Source organism: Talpa occidentalis, unplaced genomic scaffold, assembly GCF_014898055.3.
Source record: "Talpa occidentalis isolate TD23 unplaced genomic scaffold, MPIMG_talOcc4v2.1 talOcc4.5, whole genome shotgun sequence".
Classification (NCBI taxonomy): Eukaryota; Metazoa; Chordata; class Mammalia; order Eulipotyphla; family Talpidae; genus Talpa; species Talpa occidentalis.
The window spans coordinates 70,637,471-70,650,655 of record NW_023604861.1 but is presented as its reverse complement, the minus strand read 5'-3'; the positions used below and the strand labels follow the sequence as shown (position 1 = coordinate 70,650,655).

General features: G+C 35.6%; 1 non-coding gene across 1 annotated transcript; it reads left to right on the top strand.

The window, feature by feature from the left end:
- Positions 1-12,326: 12,326 nt before the first annotated feature.
- On the top strand, positions 12,327-12,516 carry LOC119260060 (U2 spliceosomal RNA). The gene has a single exon (XR_005128694.1). It is a non-coding gene; the product is annotated as a U2 spliceosomal RNA (small nuclear RNA).
- The last annotated feature ends 669 nt before the right edge of the window (positions 12,517-13,185 follow it).

Sequence of the window (13,185 nt, the reverse complement as noted above, 5' to 3'; positions counted from 1 at the left end):
AAAAATAATATCCTTCTATGTCTAGTCCTAAGAAAATATTTCATTTTGAATTAACAATCTTATTCAAAGCAAAGGAGTAAGAGGTGTTCTGACCTCCTTGATTACACTCTTAATTTAGAAGGTTTTTATCTTTAAATGTTCTATATAATATATGCCAAGTAGATGTATACGAGGGTATTTTGTGTCCACTTGAAAGTCTGAAAAATGAGCTAGAGGAGTCTTCCTTGTCTACAGATGTCTCTCTAAGCCCATCAGCAGTCTGTCTGGCCCTGGATAATAACATTTTAAAAGATGCCTTAACCAAGCCTCAAACTGCACACTCAAGTAGGGAAATAGATATTTTTACAAATAAAAAATGTTTACTGCTCAAAATATGGAGTTGTCTGAAAAATATTCACCAAAGTTACAAAGTAAAATAAAGTCCTTTTTAGAATGTATTAATTGAGTTTTGCAGTAATCATAAAATTGACTTTCTAGCTTTACCATAGATATCGACCTTTTGATTTGAATCATAGGTACAATCTGGGATTTTGTGAGTGAGGATACTGAACAGAATACATACCTGAAATATAATAAAGTTAGTAATAAAGAATACCTACCAAGAAATCACTTTTTAAAAAAAAAGATTTATTTATTTATGCATACAAGAACTGGAGTGTAGGCCAGAGGTGCAGGGGGGTGAGAGGATTCACCAGAGACAGAGTGGGGAGCACAGGCAGACTGACTGAGATACACTGCTGTGGGGAGTAGCAGGTGAGACAGGAGAGGTCTGCTGCACCATGTGGGTCAGCTCCCTGCTGGGGATTGAACTCATGTTGCAGTGGCTGGTAATAGCTTGATAGCACTGGGTCTTTAACCCCTGTGCCACCAGGGACCCCCCAACTCCCGCCAAGAAATCACTTTTATTTGACACCTCAGCAGTGATCATTGAGATCTGACAGATTTACAGTTAGCATGTGAATGGCAAAAATATCATTTTTTTATAAGTGGGAAACAATGTTAATAGGGAAACATTGTTTTGTCACACAATAATCATCTATTGAAGAAAATAACCACTGTACCAGAAAGACTTATTTTTTTTTGATGTATGTATTTGTGGGGGGCAGAACTTGACAGCTGTTTCATTTAGGAAAAACATCATTAATACTGAAATTCAAAACTTTAGTTGCAACTGGCTTTTAGACTAGCCAAACATGGGCCCAGTTCTAGCTAGTATTTGTACAAAGACCACACAGTTCTCATTGCCAGGCTGCTTTACATAACCCAGAAGAGCAGCTGTATAATTTGACTTTATTCTGGGAGCTGGCTTGAATCAGAAATAATTTCTATAATATAAAAAATGATTTGATAAGTTTCCTGTTTCCATGTTTGTACAGCAATGATCGCTCATCCCTTTGGAATTATCTGTGGAATAACTAGGCCCTCAAGACCTGTTTAGTTAGTGTTTTCATTCACAAGACACTCAGTCCCCTGGAAAGCAGTAACATTTACTACTCAAAGCAGATCCTGAAACAAAGCATTAAAAAATCATAACTCATAATAACAAATGCTAACATTAAGTTATCACTGTTCTTCAGAGGGATATGATTCAAAGATGCTTTTTTCACAGGCTTTGGTTTTTCCCTTGGCAAAGTGATAGTGTTTTCTCATCTGGGCTCTAATGTCTGCCTGCGTGAGAATTGACATGGGGGAGAAAGCCCTGGTTTGCTCTCTGACTGAGGACTCTGGGCTCTCTTGACTTTACATTGTTTGGCTGGTAGCTGGTAGCTGGCCAGGTTTTCCATCATTCTTTTCTTTTATTCACAATACCAGATTTCTCCCCTCTGGTGTAGTCACTATAGTTTTCCTACCACCAAAGTGCCCACAGTCCTCCACTGTACTCCACCATGCTCTCCCCTCAACCCCTAATCTCTAATGCTCTTCTTTCCCCTCCTTCTCCCTCCCCTCCCGAGAGTCTCAGATCTACAGTCTCTTAAAAGGTCAGTCTTATAGTTTGTCTTTGTCTGATCCTTTGGTTTCTCTAGATTCCACATATAAATGAAACCATCTCCTTCTGGCTGACTTCACTTAGAATAATCTCTTCCAGTTCCATCTATGTTGCTGCAAAGGCCTCCACATTTGAGATTCATAAAACAAATTACAGGAGGCAACAACAACCCAGGCCTTGACTCCACTTTGGAGTGCCTTTGCTAGAGGTAGCCATTTTGTCAATTTCTGTTCTGAGTTTATCTTTTTTGATCACTGAGTAGTATTCTGTTGTGTATAATTCCACATCTTCTTGATCTACTCATCTGTTCTGGAGCATTCAGGTTGTTTCCAAATCTTGGTTAAAGTAAATAGCATTGCTATATTAAAAAATGGGCTAAGTAGGAAATGCTAAATAGGCCCTTCTCCATCAAAACACGCAGATGGCCAACCATCACATGAAAAAATGCTTATCATCATTTATCACCAGGGAAAATGCAAGTCAAAACCTCAGTGATATGCCACCTCACACCTGTGAGAATGGCCTATCTCAAAAAGCCAGAAAAAAGTGCTGAGCAGGGTGTGAAGAAAAGGAACCTTCTTACACTGTTAGAGGGAATATAGACTGGTCTAGCCCCTGGAAAGAAGTGTGGAGATTGCTCAAAAGAGTAAAATGGATCTTCTTTATGACCCAGCACTTCCACTCCTATGTGTTATTCTTTTCAGTAAGACCCCAATTTGAAATTCACAAAACAAATTGCTGGAGGCAACAACCACCTAGGCCTTGCACTCTACTTGCCAGCCTTTGTTGGTAAGTTTTTGTGCTTTACCACTTTTAAGTACAGAAAAGGAAAATATACAGTTCATTCTAAATGAGTTCATGAAATTTAAAGATAGTTGTCAGGAAAGTTAGTTTCTCATAAAAAAGGGAAAAGCTAGGATTAGCGTTTATTTGCAAAATGAAAAAGTACCCACCTTTCACTTTCCAGGAAAATTTGTGATCTACTATTTTTTTTTTGATGGTATATCATTCCTTAAGCAAAAATAGCAAAACAATTGAAACAATAGTCTAAATATGATAGTGATATCAATTGGTGTTTTACATCACATATGCAAACGTTTTTATTATATTTGTTAATACATGTACACATACTTGTATATATGTACATATACAAATGTATTTATATATAATATATATAAATGTGTATGTGTGTATGTGTATATAGTAAACATAATTATTTCTCCATTATCACATTATGTCCACTTAGATGAATAATTGAATTTTGGTCTTTTGAATAATTAAAGTGAAGCTGCTATTTTAACTCACTCTGACTTTATTTTGCTCCTGCCACATTTTTTGCAAGTGTTTTGTCATTAATCTCAAAGTGATTCTCGTTCTGTACTTTATGGTATTCCCTTTGTAGAAGTTAGGTTTGAAGAACTATATTCTTTAGCAATAGAGCCTCTCTGATTATGGATAAAAATGAGAGGAGGAAGAGTAGTGCTCTGTGAGCACGGAGCCCACAGGACAAACATTAGAGAGACCAGGCTTCTCCAATTTCCGCTCTGAAGCTGCACTTCTTCTGTCCAGCAGGCCTGAGAGCAAGAGTAATGAGCAAAGGACTACAAGGATTTATTCAAACACAGCGGAAGGTACAGAGAGCATTCAAAATCACAATGGGATTAATAGGCAAGGAATTTGGAGCCCACTGATCCATTGCTTCTCAAAGCATTGTTTGGAGCCTGTCTGGCAGAATAGTCTAGCTGATTGAGTCCAGCTTCATGGGCTGTGGGCCCCAGGTACAGGCATGCCAGGGGTTTTTTAAAATATCCCCTAAAGTTTGGAAATCACTTGTTACAATTTTAAATTTCTTCTAGTAAAATTGCATTAACGTGAATATCTCATTATCATCAGTATCAAAACAGCTAAGATTTAGAAATTACTAAATTGAGAAATTACTCTGCAGGAGAATCTGTTTTACATGCCTATATATTTTTACAACAATCCTATAAACTAGTATCATAAAAGCGATCATAAAGGAAACAGGCCAGAGAACTGAGGAGCCTTCTCAAGTTTACAACAATTACATTTGATAGAGTCCAATTTCTTCTTTTATCTGACTACTGAGATACATTAGTGTTAAGAGAATATATTGCTATTTTCAGAGACTGAACTGGTGTTAATAGGAAATTTTTTAAGAAATAGAATTAACTCAAATCACTTGAAATACAGTCTGAATAGCTTAGTCTCATCTAGTCTTTTATATTAACCAAAATATTGAAGTTCACATTTAAGTTAAAAGAAGGGAACATATGGATATGGATACGAAATAAGAACAGCATATATTCTCTGAAATTTTTCTTGGGAACTTGTACTCTATATAGGCAAATGTCATCTGAAGACTAGTGAAGGGTCTTGTGGGTGTGAAATACGTTTAGTTTCAAATTTGCCACCATTCTCATTGTCCAAATATTCTTTTCATACACTTTCCTCTGACGTTCCACTTCTTTTACTGAAAGTATTTGGCATTTTAGTACATAACTGGGTTAGTTTTAACAGGTCCTTTAACTATCAAATAATCCCACAGCCACGACATAATCTATGTACATGAGACTGCACAACATGGTGAAAAGAATCATGAATTTATATGGACATAGTTTTGATTTCATCTCATGTCTAGATATACCCTCTCTTCGAGTACCTTATGTCCTTTTATAATGCATGTGCAACATCCCTATATGTTCATTTTGGACTTTGTTATAAATCCTTTGTGTTGTTTCAGGGTTTTGGGAACCAAAGCCCTAAATCTTTTGGATGCCATGGAAAGTTCTTGCAAAATTTAATTGGCACTTGGTAATATCCCCGTTCTTTGAAAAAAGAGCATTCTGTTAGCAGTGTCACAAAAGACACTCCTTTGAAGAAAGGGTTTCATGATCAGAAACATTTGGGAAATGCTATATAAGATATCTGCCCCCTTGCAATTTTATAACACATGTTTCAGCATATTAAATTTTTGGAGAAATCCTTTGCCAAATTAACTTTATCTTTGCTAAATCCAGGATTTCAAGGACTTATTTGACATAAAACTTTCTGCACATATTTTTTATTATACCTTGGAATTAATATCCATGAAATTTCTGGTGGGAAATATTCTGTTGATGTTTTAATATAATGATGAAGGGGTTTTTTTGTTGTTGGGAATATAGCACTATCTCCCCCCCCACCTGCTCCTACTCTCTGTTCTGTCTTGACTTTTATTGTGAGAGATAACAGCTATCAGAAGCTTTTTAGAGCCATCATGCTGTCTTCATAGAGGAAAAAGCTCCTTAGGTCCTGTAATGCCAACAACGAGAATACATGTTAGCAAAGATTTTGTTTAGGAAATACATGAATGAAGCATTTAAAAATATAAAGGGAGAGGACAATGATGCCAGGGGATTTCCAGTATAAGCTTCATTTGTTAATTCTATATTAAAAGGTAGGCTGTATAGAGAAGGGTTGCAGTCATTTAAAAGATTTGGCTTCATATCATAGCTCTCCATGATTTTGAATGCCTACACATAGCCTCCTAAGGTCATGTTTTCATAAACATGGTGTATATAACCACCTCATTTTTTAAAAGATTTATTTATTTATGCATACAAGAGCTGGGGTACAGGCCAGAGGTGTGGGGAATGAGAGGATTCACAGGCAGATTGATTGAAATACACTGCTAAGGGGAGCAGTGGAAGAGTCAGGAGAGGTCTGCTACACCATGTGGGTTGCTCCCTGGCTGGCTGGGGAATGGAACTTGTACTGCAGTGGCTGCGGACAGCCTCATAGGTTGTGTCTTAACCAACCCCTTGTGCCACCAGGGAGGCCCCTCACCTCATTTTTTTAATGTGAATAGGAATGCCTAAATTATAGGTAGGTGAACAGGTGTGGACATCGCTTGTGTATAATAATATCTCAAAAGACAAAATTATAGAAGTAAAAATATAAAAAAGAAAAGTGGAGACAGCTGTTATGTTACCAAACACAAGCACATTTTTCTTTTGTGTGTGTATAAAACATGGTTATATTATATTAGAAATATAAGTTGTTCTGCATTACACTAAACAACTGATGAAAAAATAAAACAAAATTAACCAATCTTTGCTGATTATATAAACATCCAGATGTTTGGCACCAAATAGATAAAACATCTGGCTCATGAATTGAAATTTTTCACTTTTCATATGCAAGTTTTAATGACACTAACTTGGTATGTATTTCTATATAAAAAAAATCCTTCCCAAAGTAGTCAAATGATTGGTGCAAAAGAAATTTATAGAATAAGTAAATATTTCAAATTCTGATATATTTTAATCTCACAATTAACTTTTACTCCCCAATTTCATGTCCCATTCAGTTTATTCCACAATTTTGAATCTTATTATATAGCAAACTCTGCATTAGGTAATATGGATTTAAAAGCAAAAACAAAACAAAACAACCCTGCTTGGAGAAAGAAGAAAGCACAGGTTAGAAACAAAAGGTGGCATCAGTATTAAAGTCATAGCAATAGGCACATGTAGGGGCAGGATGGTCACAGGGCTGGTTCTTTATGATCTGAGCAGACTGGGTAAAGGAGAGTTCTGGAGCTGTCGGTGGCTTTCTCAGCTTTTATTGAGCTTTTGCATGTAGTACAGCAACCAGGTACATAGCAGGCCTCCAAGCCCAGGGCAAGTCTTCACTCTGGGCTTCTCTCTCTCTTCTTACTCCTGTTGTTTCTTGCCTTTGCTTCTCTTGGCGAATATCTCAATACTGAGCCATGGCCCACAGAAGTAAACAACACAGCTTACAACAATGAAACAACTGCAGGTGCCCCATCAGGCAGGGCAATCCTAATGGTGGGAGGGCAGAAAAGCCAGAGAATCATTTACCCTATAGCACACAACAGGGGTCACCCCTTTCCAGGCTAGAGGAAATAGAGGGGACAAGGAATGTTGTCCCTTCCAAGAGGGAGGTGACATTGGTGCCAAATAGTAAAGACAAATAGTTATATATCAGTTAGAGAAGGATATACAAGGAATGGAATATACAAGGAATGGAGGGTGTTTGGTAACTGAAACAGCAAGGGGAGGTACTTAACAGCTTTCTCTTATGTCAGTGGGAACAGTGTTGCTCAGAGCATGAGGGCAGGAATATGGAGGACAGACTCTGAAGGGTGACCGGTAGCTGGTAAGAAAGCTACTACATTTGTTTGGGATGTGAGAACACGACCTTAAGAGAAAGGAGGTGCAGAGATATAAATGAGCTCAAAACAGCCCCATTTGGTACTATAAGGGGTAGGGAGTGAAGGGCAGGCAAGTTTGCATATGTCCTTTAGGCTTCTGATTGGATGATAGGGAAATAATGACATCTCTATATATGTGTGGATAAATATGGTGAATCTAGTTTTTTATATCCATGTGAGGCTGAGAGAAATGACTAGAATGTCAAAAAAAGTGATCTGGATTGAAATACTGATTTTGTAGATGTTGAAGTCCGAGTAGTAATAAGAAACACTATACTCATTATGAACACTATATTTGAAATAATCTGTAGCTTCATTTAAAAAAAAAATGATTTAGAGCATCAATGCAATGGGCATCTCTTTTGAAATTGTTTTATTATGAATTCCATTAACTAATAAACTTGGATCATTAGAAATTTGGAAATAAAGAAAATTATTTATGCCTTGGTAGCTCTTTGAGTCATGATGCTAGTGCTGTTATATGTTGATCTTAGCCAAAGCTATATGATTTTGTCAGTTACTCTTTAGAAAACACTTTATTCTAATTTGAAGACTAAAGACATGAAAGGTATTGTCTTTTATACTCCCTAGTGTCCATTTGTATATCTGAAGGAAAGTATATTTTTTAAATAAAATTTTTGTCTGTGGATCTAAATAACAGAAAGAAACTTCAGTGTCTAAACTGTTGAATAATTCAACAGTATATGATACATAATATTAATTATTTCTGATGGAATTATTTCTGGCTTAAATCCCAACTACGGAGTAGTCCTTTATTATTGACTGTTTCAGCTCACCATAGGATTTCTATATTAATACAGCTATTCTATGGAAACAGTAGGTGATCTCCATAGTTAGACTTTGGAGCCTAATCCCCCCTGTCATTTGGCTTTATCCATGAAGCAAAGGAGATTTGAGTTTTGTCTAGAGTTTGATAAGAGCCACTAATACACAGCTTTAAATAGGAGGCAAAGCTGAACTTCAGAATAGCCATCAACAGGTTATGACTTTGCAAGTCTCCACAGCATGATATGAAATACAATCTTCAATATTATTTTACCTCTTCAGTGACAGAATTTGGAATGAATCTCACTTTCCTGATAGCAAAGGCATCTTCACTCTATATTACACTAACACTATACATTATTAACCTCAAAATAACATTTGCTCTGCTTTATTGCTTAAACAACATGAAAAAATTAAAGTGATAGTTTAATTTATTGAGGGTAATGTCACACATTAATATCCATTACCTGGTTCACATTAATTGCTTTTGTTATTTCTTTCTAACACCATGATTTATCACAAAATTCATGCTAAATGCTTTGGCATATACTTTTAAGCCAATAAAGGACACAAGGTGAGAACATTTGTATCAATGCTTCAAAATACACAAATTAAAAATTTCATTATCTAATGTGTAGTTAATGTTGAAGTGTCCTGGACTGCACCCCAAATGTCTTTGGGTTGTTGTAGTTTATTGAATCAGTATCCAGTGCCTAAACATTGTGTTTGGCAATCATGTGCCCTCAAATTCATTAAGTCTTGAAGAGCTCCTTTAATGCCACATAGTAAAGACAAATAGTTATGTATCAGTTAGAGAAGGATATACAAGGAATGGAGAGTGTTTGGTAACTGAAACAGCAAGGGGAGGTACAAAATCATTCTTTAATGCCATCTTCTGCTGAAGAGATTGACATAAGTGATTCTCTAGACAATACCACATTCTGGTTTTGCCTTCCCTGCCTGCCATGGATGTCCTTGCTTATTCACATTACAAAAGAAATTCAAAAGCAACTTGCATAAAGTAAAACTTCTGCTTTCATAACCAAAATGAAATAAAAAAAGAACAATATAAGCAGTATATTATATATGTGATTTGTATCACCGAAGAGAGTATATGGGGGAATATTTAGCATGTAATAGGTAGTTGTTTATTTTTTTCTCATACTGCTTTTTTAATTTTTTAATTTTATATATTTTTTACATCATTTTTCATTTTTGCACAATGTATGCATTTTCATCTTTGTTATAGCCCCCATTCAATTCTAAGCTATGGAAACAACCCAAATGCCCAAAAATAGATGACTGGATCAAGAAGATGTGGTACATATACACAATGGAATATTACTCAGCAATCAAAAGATAAACTCATGCAATTTGCAGCAACCTGGATGGAGATGGAAGGGATCATGCTCAGTGAAATAAGCCAGAAAGAAAAAAAGAAAAATACTGGATGGTCTCACTCATAGCAGGAATTTAGAAAACCTAAATAAGGGACCAAGAAAAAGACTAATTATAATAAATTGAAAATCAAAATCAACAAGCAACTATAAACCAGAGATACACCACAGGGGGTGTATCTTTTGAAATTGTTTTCTTATAAATTCCATTAACTAATAAACCACAGTGGGGGGAGAAGGGAGTAGGATCAAAACAAGGGCGTTGGGAATAATTGGGTAGTTTTGCAAAAATTGCAGAAAGCAAATAAACTGATATAATCAGGAAAGCCAATAAACTGCACACAGGAAAAAAACAAGATGAAAAAAATAGCAAGGTAATTTACCATCATTTGGTAAATCTTAAAATTGATAAAGGGAAAATCTTAAAATTGATAAAAAAAGATATATATAAACACAAAGATAAGACTGATGCCCAGCTTCTTGGAAGAAATAATATAAATAAATGAAAGATATTTTAGAATAATTTTTTTTAAAGATTTATTTATTTATACAAGCACTGGGCACAGTCAGAAGCGCGGGAGGGTGAGAGAATTCACCAGAAACAGAGCAGGGAGCAGAGCAGGCAGAAGAACCGAAGTACACTGCTGAGGGGAGCAGCGGGAGGCAAGAGAGGTTTGAGCGCCATGTGGGACCCTCCTCCGGTGGCCGGGGAGCAGCCGGGGATCAAACCGGTGCTGCAAAGGCTGCGGGCGGCTTCGCAACCCAGCGCTCAACCGCTGTGCCACCGGGGAGGCCCAATTTTAGAATAATTTTTAACATATTAAAAGAAAAAAGACTGTCAAATTACAATTGGGTAATTGACTAAAAATATTTTTCAGTACCAAAGGCAAAACAAGGACATTTTTATGCTGAAACTGGGGAAAAAATGTACTCCCAGAGACCACTACATGCAATGTTAAATAAAACCATTCCATCATTAGAAAAAGATAGGAGATGAAAATTAGTATTGACACAGAAAAGTAAATAACATTGGAAAAACCAAGTATGTGAATAAATGTAAAACTATTTTCTTTTAATTCTCTTGAAAAATAATGGGCTGTTTAAGGCAAAGGATGACAAAAAAGGTTGACAGACCTAATTTGTCCCACACCCTATTTCTTTTACAGCCTGTGAGCTAAGAATCGTTTTTACATTTTCAAGGAAAATAAGACATAAACAAAAGCAAAAACAAAACAAAATCATTTATGTGAAAGAGAGACCTCATGTGATGTGCAATGCAAGATATTTATCTGCCATATACAGAAAAAGATCCTGGTTTAAAACAAAAACACTAATGATGTATTTATACCATATGGAAAATTATAATGTATTAAAACAATAGAACAGTGTTAATGAGAGGGAAAATGGAATAGTAGGATCACAAGATTTTTCTTCTAAAAGTGATATTTTACTTCAATATGAACAGTTAGTTAAGTAGTTGATAACATAACCACTTGAAAAAGATGGATAATCAGTAACTAATAAAGGAAATAATAATGGGCTAAAAAATAATCAATTATTCCAGGAAAAGGATATAGTGATCAGAAGGGGTGAATAAAAATGAGTAAGAAGATGGAACTAAATCTAAAAATATTGATAAATCACATTAAATATAAATGGTCATGATACCCCAATTAAAAGGCAGATTTATCAGAGTGCATAAAAAAGCACAATATGATATTCTGTAGTACATATTAAGCCTCATTCAAAGATAAAGACACAAATAAGAAAGTCAAATGATAGGAAAATATAGAGTGCTAAGTTAATATGAAGAAAATTAGAATGCTGAATTATATATGACAAAATTAAAGATTATTATATCAATGAAATGGATCATGTTTTAATGATAATGTATAATAATCATAAATGTCTATATGCCTTAGGCCAAAGTTATAGATAAATGAAATAAAAATAAAATTTAATGGAGAAATGGCTATTCCTAATTCTAGTGGGAAATGTCATACCTTATAGAAAAAAAAAAACATAAGTAAGGATATATGAGTTGAATAGCATCATAAACAACTTAACCAAATGGATATTTTCAGAACTTTGCGCTGAGTATTAGCAACATATCTATCCTTCTCAAGTGCACATAGGACTCGTGCCAGAGTAGAACATATCATAGTCATAACGCATGTCTCAGGTAATTGAAAGTTTTCAAATCAATCAAAGTGTGCTCTGTAACAAACCTGGGATTAAATCAGAAAAACATAGAAGAAAGAAATCTGGAAAATTCCCCCCCAAAATAAACAACTCACCTGCAATAACACTTGTTTAAAGAACAAATTGAAATCAAGCAGGTTCACATTAATTGCTTTTGTTATTTCTTTTTTTTTTTTAAGATTTATTTATTTATTGATACAAGCACTGGGTACAGTCAGAAGCGCTGGAGGGTGAGAGAATTCAGCAGAAACAGAGTGGGGAACAGAACAGGCAGACTGACGAAATACACAGCTGAGGGGAGCAGCGGGCAGCAGGAGAGGTTTGTGTGCCATGTGGGACCCAACCCCGGCAGCCGGGAAGCAGCTGGGGATCGAACCAGCGCTGCAGAGGCTGCGGGCAGCTTCGCAACCCAGCACTCAACCGCTGTGCCACCGGGGAGGCCCTGCTTTTGTTATTTCTTTCTAATGCCCTTATTTATCACAAAATTCATGCTAAATGCTTTGGCATATACTTTTAAGCCAATAAAGGAAACAAGGTGAGAAAACTTGTAGACTGAATGAACTTGGAGACTGAATGAAACTGAAAACAAATGTTTTGACACAATTCTTTGGATGCAGTTAAATAGTATACAGAAGAAATTAATAGTGTTAAACACATGGTAAAAAAAACAAAGGTGACATAAGCTTCCTTCTTAAGACTAGGAAAAGAAGGGCAACTTTTCTCTCCTCAGCCCTTTGGCTAAGATCAAGTGGAATATCAGTTCTTATCAGTTTAATATCTGATAAGTGCTTTCTCTGAGGTTAATATATTAAAAGGATTTTTGGAAATAGAAGATGGAAGAGGAACTTTTTCCATTCACTATACGCATCACCCTATATTGCAGAACTTCGAGGAACTACATACCACCTTTGGGGGAAAATTGGAAAAAAAAAAACAAAAACAAACTTAACCCAAAGTAAACAAGAGAAAAGACAGAGTGAAAGAAAGAAGATGGAAAAATGAAAAGAGAGTAAAATCAATGAAACTGAGAGCTGGTCATTAATATGACTATTCCTATTTATTTTTATTATATTTATCTTTATGATCTGTGGAACACAGCCTTGAACTCTTATTTTTCCTAATTTTGCCTGGAAAATATGAATATCTGATGTAAGTGTAACAGCTTTATTGTTCAAAGTCAGGGCTCCAACAAGGAAAGATGATAATAGAAGCAGCTTTAAATGGGGTCACAAAATATCAATTTTAAATGCTCTCTGATAGGTGACACTGTTTCTACTTCTGTGAGTGGGAAGCATATTGATGATAATCTTCACTTTCCACGTATGCTTTTCAGATTTCATCGTATGCATAAAAGTCTCATAAGTCATCTTCCCCAGATGAAATTATTTTATTGCTCAGTTTCTTTGAAAAATAACAGCAGCCAACTTTTCCTTGTTAACATTTATTCCCAAGCATATTTTATCAGATTGGATCATGTTTTTGAATAAATAAGGCATTTTTATTCATTTATTCCATAAAGTACCCATTAATTTTTCCTATGGTAGGCTAAGGTCTTAGTTTAAAACTCCTAAGATTTC